This window comes from Glycine soja, chromosome 2, assembly GCF_004193775.1.
Source record: "Glycine soja cultivar W05 chromosome 2, ASM419377v2, whole genome shotgun sequence".
Taxonomy (NCBI): Eukaryota; Viridiplantae; Streptophyta; class Magnoliopsida; order Fabales; family Fabaceae; genus Glycine; species Glycine soja.
In genome coordinates, this window is record NC_041003.1 from 36,390,369 (window position 1) to 36,407,655 (window position 17,287).

Here is a 17,287-nt window from a genome sequence, read left to right on the forward strand (position 1 = left end):
AAGCAGAAGGGGGAAGAATCACAGTAATCGGGACAGGCTTCTCAAAAGCAGCGGAAGGCTAGGCCCTCCCGTGAGGGGCGAGAAGTGCCCCCACTAATATGACGCAAAGCCCTCTGATCGAGGTCGTACCTGAATCAAATAAACATTAAAAATGCAGTATCTAGGAAGTGATCCTAGGTCGTCTCCCAATGAGCAATGGTCAACCAAACATTCATAACAGATAGTAATAAAACAGTAACGAATTGGGGGGGGGGGTTGTTTGTTTTTATAAATTAAACAACAAGTAAATTTGAATTAGAAAATATCAGAATTAAAACATGTTGTTTCCCCTTGATTCACAAGCAAGTCTCTTATCCTAGGTTACAAGAATTTATCCTTTATCAGTTCAACCACTTAATCCAATTCTAAATTAAATTACTAAGCGAAATTTAACATAAGGCATTCATTATGTGATTAAGCAACACATACACCAATTAATCATGAATGAAACTGATCATTAAGCATGAACGTAAATTAAGCACAAAGACAATTAATCAAGCACTAAGCATGCATGGATTAATAGCAACAACTACAGAGTAATTGGTGAAGAAGAAAAACTGATCAGAATTCAATAGTAATAATAAAACCTCAAAGAGAGTTGTGCTTGATCCTCAGGAGAAAACAACGCTGGAGACTTAGCCTTCCATTAATTAATAGAAAACACAATTGTAGTAGAAAACGAAGAAAACTAGAATTATTCTCCAAAACGAAAAAAAGCTAAAAACCAAAAAAGAGAGAGAGTCAAACCAAAGAGAGCTAAAACTAGAACCTTGGTGTTATTATGTAGTTCTCAGCCCCAAAGCTTATAAATCTGTTTTAAGTCCAAGCCCATAAATAAAATAAAATCTAGATAAGATAAGATAAAATCTAGATGAAATAAAATCTACATAAGATAAGATAAGATCTAGATGAAATAAGATCTAGATGAGATAAAATCTAGATATGATAAGATAAAATCTAGATGAAATAATATCTAGATGAGATAAAATCTAGATATGATAAGATAAAATCTAGATGAAATAATATTTAGATGAGATAAAATCTAGATAAGATAAGATTTGGTAGAATAAAATTGTCTGCTCTCTTCAAGTCCAAGCCCAATTGTCGCAACCTACCCTTTTGCGGGCGAGCAAGGCGAGGCTCACGGGTGCGTCTTCCAAAGGAGGAAAATGCGCGGAGTCGCCACCAACGTTTATTTGCGGAAAACGTCAGAAAAAACCGAACGAAACCGGTTATGAAGAATATTCCAGATTCGGGAGTTGTATTTACGTTTGAGGAAGGTATTAGCACCTCTCACGTTTGTCCCAAAGGACAACAGCCTTAATTTTAGAATTGTGTGAAATTGTGTACCTAAACTTTTATTTCTTTTTTATTTTTGAGGTTGACAAAAGCGGGGCTCTTGCTCCTACGTACCCTCTTTCGAAGAGGAAATCAGACCTACGTAGTTCTTTCTAAAGGGCAAATCAAGCGATTCTTTTTACTTGGAAGGAGGTCCTTTTTAAGGCGTTGGACCTTAAAATGACCCATTTTTACCGGGTGAGAAAAACTGAGGTATCAAACTTTGAAATCTTTTTTAGTGATTTTTTGCGAACGAGTTTGACTTTGCAAGTTGATTTTAGCATTAGTTTCACTTTAGTTATTAGTCAATTCAATTAAGAAAGAGAAATCCCAAAGAGAAACGTCCGATTGATTTTTTTGGTTTATTTTACTAAAAGATATTTTTTGATTATTATATTATTATTTTACCTCTTTTTGGTTTACAACATCGTTACGGCGGCCGGATTTCATTTTAACAAAAATTAACGGATATTACAATTCAAATTATCGGTGGAAATTTATTTTATTTTTTGATTAGGCGAGAAAATGACTTAAGTAAATGACTAAAGCACGTCAAAAGGGGGTACGGAAAGTAAATGAAACGAGAATAAAAGTACGTGAAACACATGGGGACCACCAAGGGTACATAGAATGAATTGAAAAGTTCAATTTCGGGAACTTACCGGTTGAAGACCGAAGAACGATGGAGAACGAACGACGAACGACAAAGAACGGTTGAAAATCTTCGCAAAATCACCCACGGAAACGTTACGGAAGTGCCTCGGCTTGGATTTTCTTCACGGAAACAATTTTCCTCACTAATTTTAAGTGATTACGAAGTACCAGAAGGGTTGATCCCCTTTCTCCTCCACTCCTCCCCCTATTTATAGGAAAATAGAGGAGGAGCTTGCCACCCAGCTCGCCCAGGCGAGCCAGGTTGCTTCCTCCAGAAGCAACCGCCTTTCTGGAGGAACATCCTGGAAGGCCCAAGTGGGCCTGGTTGCTATTTGTACCCCCTTTTTACTAAATACACCCCCTTTGCTTTTTTGGTGATTCTTTTTCCGTAACGTTACGAAACTTTACGAATTTCGTAACGATACTTGTTTTCTTTCCGTAAGGTTACGGAACCTTACGGGTCATATAATTACTCCTTTTTTAGCTTTCGAAATATTACGGAAACTCACGGATTGCGTAACAATACTTCCTTTTGATTTCCGGCATGTTACAGAATTTCACGGATTGCGTAACAATGCTTCCTTTTGATTTCCGGCATGTCTCGGAACTTCACGTATTGTGAAACAAAGGGTGCCAAGTACCTCGAAGCGGTCAACCAAAGGTTGCATGCCATCAAACAATAGTCCCTGGACGAAATTAGGGTATGACACCAATTACATATAATTCTCCTGAAATTAAATTAAAAACACAAAATTAATCCAGTAGGCCCAAATGATAAAACTGCATAATTAATTTGACAATTAAGGCTAATAAGTAATTAAAATGGTGACAAAAAGGGTTAAGAAATATGAGAAAATGATGACACTTCACCCTCACCCTCTCCGAAGAGGAGGACTTGCTGTCAAAGGCACCTCAGCAAGTATCCTCTGATGAGGAACCACCAATAGAGATGACCTCCCGGTCCATCATGGGTTGCTCAATCGAACCCCAGAATCACTGTCACCCATGCTGATGGCGGAATTAGACAAGAAGGAAGACATTATCAGAGAAAATGAATACCTTGAAAAGACAAACAAAGAAGAAAGGGGAAACTGTAAGCAAGAAAGCAAGGAAGAAAGGAAATTTTGAGAAAGAACAGTGATCCGAAATCAAATGTCCACTCCATTTTAAAGGGATAAAGACTCTTTTGTAACTAGCGGGAGCTGAAGTGGTGCCACGACACACCCTCACTCACGCATGAATCGCGAATCCAGTATGTGCACACTCTGCGACTAACACATGAATGAATGACAATCAATTCATGGGGATCCGGATAAGATTTGAGGGTGGAGGATAGACGAATAGCGCTAGGCAATCAATTCGTGGGGCTCCATACTCGATGGTGGAGGACGCGTGAACAACGCTAGGCAATCAATTCATGGAACTCCGAATAAAATTTGAGGGTGGAGGATAGACGAACAGCGCTAGACAATCAATTCGTGGGGCTCCAGACTCGATGGTGGAGGATGCATGAATGACAATCAATTCATGGGGCTCCGGATAAGATTTGAGGGTGGAGGATAGACGAACAGCGCTAGGCAATCAATTCGTGGGGCTCCAGACTCGATGGTGGAGGATGCATGAACGATAATCAGTTCATGGGACTTCGAATAAGATTGGAGGGTGGGACCGAATGGTCCACCGGGTTTTTTCTCCTTAAAAGGCGAACATGCTTCAACAAGGAAAAATAAATCATTCACGAGAGCACCATATCTTAGAGAAACAATATACCCATGCCAAAAGTAATCTTCCTTGTAACCGAAAATGAAGGGCAGGATGTCAACATTTAGCTTTTAAATGAACATTAAGGGGAAACGTCGGGTCAAATTGAAACTGGGAATGAAATCACTCATAGTGTATAAAAACTCACACAGGCAAGTGTTTTACCCTAATCCCAAACCTTAACTGCACCATGACTTTATTTTGCACATGCTTTCCTATCGAACCAAAAGATCACACACACGATCACGGATCAATAGGATTTTCTTGAGGGTAGTGTTTTTGGAGAGGAAGCTGGGTGTTTCAGTATTTTCCTCTTTTTTTATGTGGGACGGGATATCGCCAGTCGAGAGCGACTTTGAATGGCAATCCCAAAGGAAGAACTACTTCAAAAATGTGTTTTCCTTTGCCGGCAGTCATTTACCCTGCCAAAAATTTATCTGGTCAGAAGATCTTCTGTTCTCTTTCCTGGTTTCTGGTATTGATCAGGAATTATTCTATTTTTCCTTCGATCTTTTTCTTTTTACTTTCTTCCGATCTTCAATCGGGAATCCTTCTTTTCCTTTTCTTTTCTTTCTTTTCATTTCTTCCTTTTCGATCTTTGATTGGGAATTCGGGTTTTAGCATTCGTTATTCGCTCTCCCTTGAGGAGATTCTGCTGTCCTTTTCTTCAGGGGAAAGGATGAGGATTCTTTTCATGGGCCAAGGTTCAAACTAGCTTAAGGTTGTATCTCAACATGGTCTTTTCATCGTGCGAGCCCGATTTTGATATCTGGGGCAAAACAAATTTGTGTGTCAAGGTGTCGGTCTCGGGTTGAATTTCCATATTATTTCCACGAGGCACGCGTAACAATGATGATTTGGAAACAACGTGCAAAATTAGTCATGGCTACAGCTAAGTGGGTACTCAAGCATCCAGTTTATGGCATTGTGATACTAAGGCTTGGGATTTACACAAGTAGACCCAATATTTCCAAATTATGTTCTTTCATCGGTTCAATGAATCCATCCATTCTTATCTCGGTTATTCCTGAAAATAAACTCTTAGCGTCAGTCTCTTGTTTCCAAAAGATATGTTTGTTCTCTACGAATGATTTATGCTTCCTATGACCATAGCATGCCGACCTTCGAGGTCTTTCTTTCTTTTTCTTTTTGTTTCATTTTTTATGTTTGCAAAAACTATACATCCATCATTATCTATGAGATAAACTTTTTCTTTGTACACCTACATTCCTATACACAACAAACTTTTTCTGTATACACACGCATTAAAAACTCTTTCTCTTTACATCAACACGGTCTATATACAAACTCTATTCCTGTTCAAAGATTTCTTTTTCGTTTTTTCAACATACACTTGTGGTTTATACAAAAATTTCTTTATATACACTCATTACTTACACACAAGAATTTCTTTTCACACCTTATTTACACACACAAACAACTCTTTTCTTTTCCTTATATATAGACACGACATTTTTTCACAACGCCTCTTTCTTTTTTCTATTCTTGGCATTATCATGATTTTTTTTGTTCATTTTATTTTTAGGACAACGTTCCTAAAGGAAAACTCTACAAGGTTCCGGAATTTCAACAAACATTATCGACAATAACGAAGTAAGCACTAATGCAACAGTCCAAACAAAATGTATGCACAAAACAAAAGACGATCGAAAAAAGAAAACAAATGTTAGTCCCTCAAGTCATAGAAACAAGATAACATACAAATGATAAATGATGGAACATACAAATTTGGGGATCCCACAGTCATGTGGCTCTGCATGCCATCGGACTCTTAGGTCACGATAACAAAAGGTGGGGTGGTCGACAAAAGCAGGGCTTTTGCTCCTACGTATCCTCAATTTGTGATGAGAAACTCAGACCTACGTAGTTCTTGATAACTGTGAGACTAAAAATAGTCTCGGTGTTTTCTTCACTAAAATGCGAACATGCTTTAGCAAAGAGACAAAACTTCCAACTGATCAGAGCAACATATGCTTTTTGGATGAAAAACAATGTGTCTATCGGGGAAGGTGAGTATGCTGATGAAATTTTCTCATAACCGTAAATGAGATTTTGGATGTTAGCATTTTGTTTCTAAAATGACCATTTAGAGGAAGCACTAGGTTCAACAAAAATAGAAGAAAATCACTCAAAGTGTATCAATCACACATAGGTGAGTGTTTTATCCTAATTCCGAACCATAGATATGCCATGACTTGATTTTGCAAATCATTTCCTATCAAATCAAGGATTACATGCGTGATCATGGATCAATAAGACTTTTTCTTGGGAATGGTTTGTTTTTCTCTTCTCTTTTTTTTTTGTGGGAAATTTGGCTTTGAGTGTTCTTGGCCTTTTCCTTTTCTGTTTTTGTTTAGTGTGAGGTGAACAAGTCACCGACGCACAGGATTTTGGTTGGAAATTAAAGGGAGAGGACCACTTTAGGTCATAGTTTCCTTTCTTTTTTCTTGTTTACTTGGTGACAATTCTGTATTGTTCAGATATTGTCTGGTCCAAAGACCTTTCTGGATGTTTCTTCTATTTTCTTCTGATCTTTGATCGGGAACCTTCTTTTTTTTATGCTTTATCCCACTCTTTGATTGGGGATTTTTTTTTTCTTCTTTTTTGATTTCTCCCGAGGGCAAGGATTGACATTCTCACCAAGGGTCAAGGTTTATGGTAAGTTGGGATTTTGGCTCAAGGCTTGTAGAACGGCTGGACATGATATATGTCAGGGTTTGGACAGCAGTTCGGGGATAAAGGGGATGCCCCACATTATTTCCATGACACACATGCAATGATGACGATTAGGAAATTTTATGCAAAACTGGTCATGCATGCACCTATGAGGACACTCAAGCATCAAGTTTTTATGGTTATGTGACACTAGGGCTCAGGATTCATTTTCCCTATTTAAGTCAACCCAGTGTTTCCAAAATATGTTCTTTTATCAAATCATGCATTCATCCAAGTTTATTTCGGGCGTTCAGGAAAATTTTCACAGCATTCACCCTTCAGGTGCATACACATCTTTTTTTCAAAAACTGGTTATGATCAGTAAAAACTTTTCAAAGAAAAGCTGGAAGTTATCTCTTTTCAAAAGCGTGTTGACTTTTTAGTCAAAAGATATATTTTTTGTTTTTTTTTCTTCTTTTTTTTAACAGCTTGTAACCTGGACACGGTTGATGCCCGAGATCACATCTTTTTTTCGAAAAAGGCGTGCGAACGAAAGTGCACAATACCTACATATTCTTTTTTTTTTTTTTGAGGTATTTTGCTACCTAAACATGTGTATATTTTTTGAGGTATTTTGCTATATACATGCATATCCAAGGTATCTTGCTACCTAAACATATATATATTTTGTGAGGTATACATGCATATCTAAGGTATATTTACTACCTAAACATACATATATATATTTATTGAGGTATGACTACCTTACGAGCTTGTGCTTGTTTTATTTAAATTCCTAGGATCATGAACAATTAGGTGTGTCCTACTATGACTGGAGAAACAAAGGTGATCAAATAACAAGTAGAGATTTAAAAGGTACTAGGTTGCCTCCTAGTAGCGCTTCATAAACGTCTTGAGTTGGATGCTTGATGACTTGTCGATCACGAACCTAGTACTTTTGCTTACCTTTGGCTTCAGACTTGGTCGCCTACTGGTCGGCCACGGGTCGTAGGCAACGCTCTAACCTTTTTGTGGATGAGCTGAGGTGAACTCTAGAGGTGGTGGCAATGCGTTTGTTGCCCGCTGCCGGCCATCCCTAGGCTACTGTGGTGTCTCGCCCTACGCCTGCCTGGGGGCGCAGTACTTCTTGATGAAAGCCCGGTTAATAGGGGGCCTGATGAACTTGCTAGGGGCTACGGACACTCTGTAGAACTGACAGAGGCCCGTAATCAGAGCTCGAAACCCTAGGACCCTGTTGGACTTCTTCGGGTCCACTGGGTGTCTTGCGGGCGCGATCCCTGCAAACAATAGATGACATCAGAAATCAGTTGAGCGATGTGCATACTTACCTATGTCATGATGGCATGACCTTGCTGGGGGGACAGGCACCCTGTAGGACTGACAAAGGCCCATAACCAGAGCTGGAAACCCTAGGACCCTGTTGGACTTCTTCGGGTCTACTGGGTGTCTTGCGGGCGCGATCCCTGCAAACAATAGATGACATCAAAGATCAGTTGAGCGATGTGCATACTTACCTATGTCATGATGGCATGACCTTGCTGGGGGGACGGGCACCCTGTAGGACTGATAGAGGCCCGTAACCAGAGCTGGAAACCCTAGGACCCTGTTGGACTTCTTCGGGTCCACTGGGTGTCTTGCGGGCGCGATCCATGCAAACAATAGATGACATCAGAAATCAGTTGAACCATATGCATACTCACATATGTTGGGACGGCACAGACCAACTGATGCTTCCGCAGGGGGAGATCGGCATTGTGGTCACTGGGCAGAATGTTGCTAAGTAGCAATGTCATACATATCAGTGTAAGAGTGGTCATGTTGGTGCGCATGATCCGCACTCGTCACTTTGCAGCGGCACGGGTGAAATCTTGCCCCAGTATGCAAAGTAGTTGGGCGATAGCTTCCCTCTCTGGTTGTGCTCGCATAGTTGGTCGCCTTCCAATATCAGGGGGTGGCCCAGGAACTGATAAAAGGAAATTACTGGCCCCTTAACCGGGAGCTCAAGTGTCGGTTAAGCATTTAAGGGCAGAGGACCTTAAATTCTCTTAAGATGTGGATATGGAGCCCATTGAAGTTCAGGACGTGTCTTCCTTTGAAGGCGAGGGCGTGCAGCCCTCTGAAGGTGAGGTCGTGTAGCCCTCTGATGGCAAAGGCGTACAGCTCTTTGATGGCGAGGACGTGCAGCCCTCTGAAGGTGAGGGCGTGCAGTCCTCTGAAGGCGAGGACTTGTAGCCCTCTAAAGGTGAGGGTACTAGTACCCAAGGGTCCACCCTTATGAGAAAGCAAGAGATTGACTCATTGAGAAGGCCGATCATCCCAAATTCAAAAGATTGGACATTAGATGTAGGAAATCTATGCAGCTAACATGATTTTTTAGGGATGCAGATGCATGCAACCTTTGTCATGAAATTTGGTAAATGCGGATCTCATATGAAATAATGCAAGGCAATGGAAAGTTGTACAATGTTCATGACATTCTTTCCCTATTTTGTGATTTTGATTTTGATTTTTTTTTTTGGAAAACACAGATTGATTGTCCTTTTGAAAGAGGTGATAGTCCATGCCACCTTATCCTATTTTTTGCAAATCTCTCCGGGAACTCCCTCAGAGTGTGTTCTGTTTGATTTAGTCATTTGACCATTTTGGAGTGACAACAATGGAGCTTTTTGATGTTTAATCAATCCATCGAAATCCTAGGGTTTGCCCCCCCCCCCCTTTTTTGTTTAAAAACATCGACGGGTGAGAACTTTTGATCGGCCCCTATGCTCACTTGAGGCTCATGCACGGTGCCCCTCATTGCCCCAGTGTAAGGCTTTGAGGTACCAATCGTTGTCTTTTGTCATGACCTTGTAGCAAGGAACCTATTGGGTGAGAACTTCTAATCTGCCCCTAGGTTCGCTTGAGGTTCATGCACAGTGCCCCTCATTGCCCCAGTGTAAGGCTTTGTGGTACCAATCGTTGTCTTTCGTCCTGACCTTGTAGCAAGGAACCTATTGGGTGAGAACTTCTAATCTGCCCCTAGGTTCGTTTGAGATTTAAGCATGGTGCCTTTCATTGCCCCAGTGTAGGGCTTTGAGGTATCCATTTTTGTTTTCACAACCTTGTAGCAAGGAAGAATGAAAGAGGCGGTTTGATTCTCGCCGAAAGAATTTTTCAAGGACGAGAAATAATTTGAAGGATTTTTTCAGTTGACGGATTAAGTCAAATGACTCCTATGTAGAAGCAAGATGTTTTGATGTTTTGATGATGCCAAAAGATCAAGTGCTTCTAAGTTTTATTCAAGACAAGAATCCAAGAATCCAAGAAAATCAAGATATATGACCAAGTTGATCTCTAGAATCTTAGGAAGAAGTTTCCAAATTGAAAAAAAAAAGCAAAAGGTTTGGCCAAAGAATTCCATCTAAATCATTTCAAATTGCGATTTACTCTCTGGTAATCGATTACCAGCAGCTGAAAATGTTTATAACAGTCACTAGAAATTTGAATTCAAAATTTATAATGTGCAATTGATTACACATGGATGGTAATTGATTACCAGCAATTTATTGAACGTTTTAATTCAAATTTCAAAACCTGTAATCGTTTACACAAGTCTTGTAATCGATTACCAAAGGAGATTTTCAGAAAATAATTTCCAAGAGTCACATCTATTCAAATGGTTTATGAATGGCCATCAAGGGTCTATTTATATGTGACTCGGAAACACGAATATAAAGAGAGTTTTCATTGCCCAAAAAAGTTTTATCCTCTCAAAAGATTAAGAGTTTTTCTGAACTGAACTGAAATGTCTTATCCTCTCAAAAAGATTCCTTGGTCAACCACTTGCATATTCAATAAGGAATTTTGATTGATCTTCATTGTACAATCTATCTCTTTTAAGAGAGATTTCTTCTTCTCTTCTTCTTATTTCTGAAAAAGGGATTAAGAGACCATGGGTCTCTTGTTGTAGAGGATTCCTAAACACAAGGGAAGGGTTGTCCCTGCGTGGTTCAGACTTTGTAAAAGGAGTTTTACAAAGAGAGTGGAAAATCTCAAGTGGGTTGCTTGAGGACTGGACGTAGGCACGGGAAGTGGTCGAACCAATATAAATCAAGTTTGCATTCCTCTCTTCCCTTAAACTTCTTTTATTTATTGCTATTTATCTTTTGCTTTAAAGAAGTTTATTTTGAATTGTCTTTTGAGTAATTCATTTAAGGGTGCATTGTTAACCCAAAAAAAAAAAAGAGTGAAAGTCTAATTGGGGAATAGTCTTTGTATCTTAATTCAACCCCCCCCCCCTTCTCTTATAACTGAGGCCATTTGTCCAACATCCTATTCTTGATAACTCACTTCTCTCTAAAAAGACAAACTTTTCAGAATGATAAAATGAGGTCACATGAACGTCTTGAAAACACAGTCAATCAAATGATTTTTTTCTTTTTCTTTTTGAACCCTTTTTTTGAAACTTATTTGTTTTGAACATTTACTCGTTGTTTACGGCACCCCCACCAACGTGTAGCATGAGTAATTTTTGATTGAACGATCTTGGAAGTCCAAACTCAGGAGCACAAGTCGCTTGAGCAAACAGACCAATGGCTTGCACCCACATTCCGATGAAAGTTGAATAAGCAAAGATGCGTTTGTGAGAGGATGAGGGACAAAGATATCAAATTTATCCATTTTATTTAGCATTGTAACTATGGTTTACAATAATAGCATAAAATTGAAGATCCTGATGAGTCATTTAGAGACATCTAACAAGAGCTTTCAAAATTTCCCCATGTGTGGTGTCGCTTGTCAGTGTTAGGATTCAACAAGCGATTCTCCTCAAATTTCAACCCACATCAATTAGACTTTGCACCTTATGCTTCAGGGTCATACAGTGCTCAATGGAATGCCCCAGGGCTCCTCTATGATATGCACATGTTGCGTTCAAGCCGTATCCTCAGAAAAATGGAGGTTGAGGAAACCTAGCAGGGGTTATGGCTACCATTGAATTATCGAGTAGATATGAGAGCAAGTTTAGCATTGGTTGTGTGGTAGACAGGCTTTGTGGTTGATTTAGGGATGGCCTTTGTGGATAATTGGGTGGTGGGGAAGGAGAAGGTTTGTTATTGGCTGAGTAACGACATTGTTGGGTTGGTGGGAAACTTGGTTGTATAGGAATGGCAGTCACAGCATGGGTTTCTCCCTCATTCTCACCCTCTTCATTTGCCCCAGTTTTTTTATTCATCAAAGCAGGATGATTAAAATGGCCTCTTTTCAGACCCACTTCGATCCTTTCGCTAGCGAAGACCAAATCTGTAAAACTTGAAGGTGTGTAACCCACCATTTTTCATAGTAGAACACCGGTAACGTGTCTACTATCATTGTGATAATCTCTTTCTCTGTTATTGGGGGCGCTACTTGAGCTGCCAGATCCCTCCACCTCTGGGCATATTCCTTGAAGGATTCATGCTCTTTTTTGCACATGTTCTATAGTTGCATCCTATCCGAAGCCATATCAGAATTGTACTGATACTGCTTAACGAAGGCAACCATTAGGTCCCTCCAAGAATGGACTCGGGAAGGTTCCAAGTTAGCGTACCAAGTAACAGCTACCCCAGTAAGACTTTCTTGGAAAAAATGTATCAGTAGTTCCTCATCTTTTGTGTATGCCCCCATCTTCCGACAATACATCTTTAGATGGTTCTTGGGGCAAGTAGTCCCCTTGTACTTGTCAAAGTTCGGCACCTTGAACTTGGGAATGACCATGTTCGGGTACTAGGAACAACTCTTCTTGGTTAGCAAAGGCATAATCTTCGCCTCCTTCAATGTCCTTGAGCATTTCCTCTATATGATCCAACTTTCCATTTTCAGCCATAGCAGGAGGGGCTCTTCCCACCGCAAAATGCAAGGGTTGTGGTTGTGGGCGAAACTGAGGGCCCTTCAAAGTGTTTGGCATGGGTATACCACCAACTGCTTGCCCTTCAGTGGCATATCCGAGGCAAGGCTCAAAGTTCGCTAGATTGTGGTGGGGCATTTCATGTGTCTCCCCCACGGTTTAAGAGACATGTGCATGATGAGGTTGTCGGCTTTCAATGAGTATGGGAGCGGAGTTATTGACATCCTCATTGAGAATGTATGCCACATTGGGTGGTGTATAGTTAGGAGGCAAGCCATATGGTGGGAAGGCATGCTTGTTTTGAATTTGCGCATAATGGGGGGCCGCCCGTACTTCCCAAATCTTTGCCTACCATATCTAAGGTTGGATGATTCATTTGGTTAAGGCCAGATGAGGGCATCGGGTTCACCTTAGCAATAGCGCTGGTAGCGGCAACTGTAACCGCATTGGCTTCCATTATCTTCTTCATGCTCATCATGGCCTCCATCATTGTGGCCATTTTCTCTTTCATGGCCTCCATGTCGGCCTTCATCTGCTCTTGTGCCTCCTCTACTTTACCAATTACTCTAGCTCTAGCACGGGTTCAGTAAAGGCACCGTAAAGCATGTTCTTTTCTTTTTTATAACAATGATTAAGTTCGTTTTTCTTTTTTCAAGGAAAGAATGTAATGAACAATGCAACCAATGAAAAGCACGGATGTATGTGAATGATGCACAGTTGAAGTATTGCGAATTCTTGCAGGACATAGGGTTGAATCAATTTAGATTTTTAACGTGGTCCATTACATCTTTGTCAAGGTGAAACTGGAAGTAACAAGGACATCAACAGTCCTAAATGTGTTTGGCAATAGACGAAGTAGCGATGTAACACGATCCATCTTTTTCCCCAAATTTTGCAAGATGGTTACTTCCATACTTCAACTTGACTCGATGAACCTTTTCATAAAAGCATGAGCTTGGTTCACCCCATAACCTAGGGAATGGCAATTTTGATTGCCAATACTTCAACAACATTTCATAGGGATGAAAGATTCGGGAATACACATGCTATGCATGGAAAATGTAATTATGAAATTGAGATGCCCGAAGAGACATCATTTCCTAGTTAACCATGCATTAGGTACCATGTTCAATCATTTTGTTTTTAAGTGAAACGGGTTTATGATCCCAACATGGTTGGCTCATGGTACCAAATATACGCAACTAAGAATGTATCATGAATTTTCATGCTTCCTTTTTTGTTTTTGTTTTGCAGAGGAAAATGTAAGGATCATGCATGAGCGAACATGAAAACAAAAGGTATGCAGTTTGTAGAACAAAAAGTATGTTGAACACATATGCATGATGATGCAATGACTCATGCAAAATGTGATGCTGGAATATGATAACGGACAAATGTAGGAACAATATGTTCATTATGATGCCATGAAGAGATGCTTATGCAATACATGATATGAATGCATTTACAGATAGAGGGCACGGAAAATTATCTCTTCTTACTTGCGCATTTGGGGGTGCAGTGCCCCATGTGTGCAGTTTAAGAAGGTGATATGGATCTTCCGGCTTCCCATGACAAAAGACGAGACCAACATGCAGCGCGTGCGTGACGACATGATGTAGACGCGCAAAAGCATAACATGGGGATGCACATAGTACGACAATATCCACAAATAATTACAAGCAAAGGCGTACATGACATTTAGGACTACATGCATGGCAGTGTTTAAAATGGCATGCAGCGTGTTTGCTCCGTGCCCCTATTTGGGGACCTATAAGATAATATCTAGGGGTCTCTAATAACTACTCCCAACGATCCATATCTCACATGGTTGTTTTCTAGAGGTATCATCACTCAAGATAATAATATTGCGGCGGTATGGAATACCAGCGACAACACATTACAAAGAGAGAAAGCTCTAGACGAGGTTTCACTATTATCAAGCAAGTCGGAGACCTAGCATGACCATAGATTCACCTCCACTCCTTAGATTTCCATGAACCCGGGTATAGGACCCCTTTTTACTCAAACTCGTGGGTGCTTAGAATGTAGTGTAAAAATGTGGAAAAGACAGCATTTATTATTTTTACACAGTTCAAAAAAATGCACACACAAAGTTTCACAATTCCACACTTTCCTAAAATAGGCCTAACTCACAAAAACAGTCCCCAGTGGAGTCGCCAATTGTCGCAACCTACCCTTTTGCGGGCGAGCGAGGCGAGGCTCACGGGTGCGTCTTCCAAAGGAGGAAAATGCGTGGAGTCGCCACCAACGTTTATTTGTGGAACACGTCGGAAAAACCGAAGGAAACCGGTCATGAAGAATATTCCAGATTTGGGAGTTGTATTTACGTTTGAGGAAGGTATTAGCACCTCTCACATTTGTCCCAAAGGACAACAGCCTTAATTTTAGAATTGTGTGAAATTGTGTACCTAAAATTTTATTTCTTTTTTATTTTTGAGGTCGACAAAAGCGGCGCTCTTGCTCCTACGTACCCTCTATCGAAGAGGAAATCAGACCTACGTAGTTCTTTCTGAAGGGCAAATCAAGCGATTCTTTTTACTTGGAAGGAGGTCCTTTTTAAGGCGTTGGACCTTAAAATGACCCATTTTTACTGGGTGAGAAAAACTGAGGTATCAAACTTTAAAATCCTTTTTAGTGATTTTTTGCGGACGAGCTTGACTTTGCGAGTTGATTTTAGCCTTAATTTCACTTTAGTTATTAGTCAATTCAATTAAGAAAGAGAAATCCCAAAGACAAACGTCCGATTGATTTTTTTGGTTTATTTTACTAAAAGATATTTTTTTATTATTATATTATTATTTTACCTCTTTTTGGTTTTCAACGTGGTTACGGCATGATCGAACGGTCGAATTTCATTTTAACAGAAATTAACGGATATTACAATTCAAATGATCGGTGGAAATTTATTTTATTTTTTGATTAGGCGAAAAAATGACTTAAGTAAATGACTAAAGCACGTCAAAAGGGGGTACGGAAAGTAAATGAAACGAGAATAAAAGTACGCGAAACAAATGGGGACCACCAAGGGTACATAGAATGAATTGAAAAGTTCGATTTTGGGAACTTACCGGTTGAAGACCGAAGAACGACAGAGAACGAACGACAAACGACGAAGAACGGTTGAAAATCTTCGCGAAATCATCCACAGAAACGTTACGGAAGCGCCTCGGCTAGGATTTTCTTCACGAAAACAATTTTCCTCACTAATTTTAAGTGATTACGAAGTACCAGAAGGGCTGAACCCCTTTCTCCTCCACTCCTCCCCCTATTTATAGGAAAATAGGGGAGGAGCTTGCCACCCAGCTCGCCCAGGCGAGCCAAGTTGCTTCCTCCAGAAGCAACCGCCTTCTGGAGGAACATCCTGGAAGGCCCAAGTGGGCCTGGTTGCTATTTGCACCCCCTTTTTTTTTACTAAATACACCCCATTGCTTTTTTGGTGATTCTTTTTCCGTAACGTTACGAAACTTTACGAATTTTGTAACAATACTTGTTTTCTTTCCGTAAGGTTACGGAACCTTACGGGTCATATAATTACTCCTTTTTTAGCTTTTGGAATGTTACGGAAACTCACGGATTGCGTAACAATACTTCCTTTTGATTTCCGGCATGTTACGGAATTTCACGGATTGCGTAACAATGTTTCCTTTTGATTTTCGGCATGTCTCGGAACTTCACGTATTGTGAAACAAAGGGTGCCAAGTACCTCGAAGCGGTCAACCAAAGGTTGCATGCCATCAAACAATAGTCCCCGGACGAAATTAGGGTATGACACCAATTACTTATAATTCTCCTGAAATTAAATTATAAACACAAAATTAATCCAGTAGGCCCAAATGATAAAACTGCATAATTAATTTGACAATTAAGGCTAATCAGTAATTAAAATGGTGACAAAAAGGATTAAGAAATATGAGAAAATGATGATACTTCACCCTCACCCTCTCCGAAGAGGAGGACTTGCTGTCAAAGGCACCTCAGCAAGTATCCTCTGATGAGGAACCGCCAATAGAGATGACCTCCCGGTCCATCATGGGTTGCTCAATCGAGCCCCAGAATCACTGTCACCCATGCTGATGGCGGAATTAGACAAGAAGGAAGACATTATAAGAGAAAATGAATACCTTGAAAAGACAAACAAAGAAGAAAGGGGAAACTGTAAGCAAGAAAGCAAGGAAGAAAGGAAATTTTGAGAAAGAACAGTGATCCGAAATCAAATGTCCACTCCATTTAAAAGGGATATAGACTCTTTTGTAACTAGCGGGAGTTGAAGTGGTGCCACGACACACCCTCACTCACGCATGAACCGCGAATTCAGTATTTGCACACTCTACGACTAACACATGTGCAAAAGTACTACGCGTGCGCCGCATACACCTATAGCAGCAGACAAATAGTAGTATTTGTCTCCAATGCACCTTCAAACAATCAGAAAAGGGAAGCGTTGTCAAATATAGAGACTTCCCTTACTTGACACGCCAAAGACATGTTCCTCCCGGACAACTTGACAGAAGCAGTCCGAAAAACACTTGTCTAGGCTCGGGGGCTTGACAAGTCACACCCGACATTGAACAAACACTCGTCCACACTTGGGGGCTCGACAAACTCTTCGCCCTCCACTTGTCAAGACAACTACCCTAAACATCAGATACTCTCCATCGACACTAGACAATCTCTTTCGCCCGCAAGCCGACTCAGAGCTTGGGGGGTTTATATACTGTCCAAGACCCACAAAATACACGTGGCATTTTACATGGCACTCTGAGACGCGTGTCAACCCTCCACATCAACCTTGCAATAGGAGCACAGACACTCGATCCTTAGCAGTCGGGCTCCATAACTGACAAGTTATCCCTAACCTATTAATATTTGAATACCTTTATCGATTGGTAGGTAGTTAATTATCTACAAAGTTGC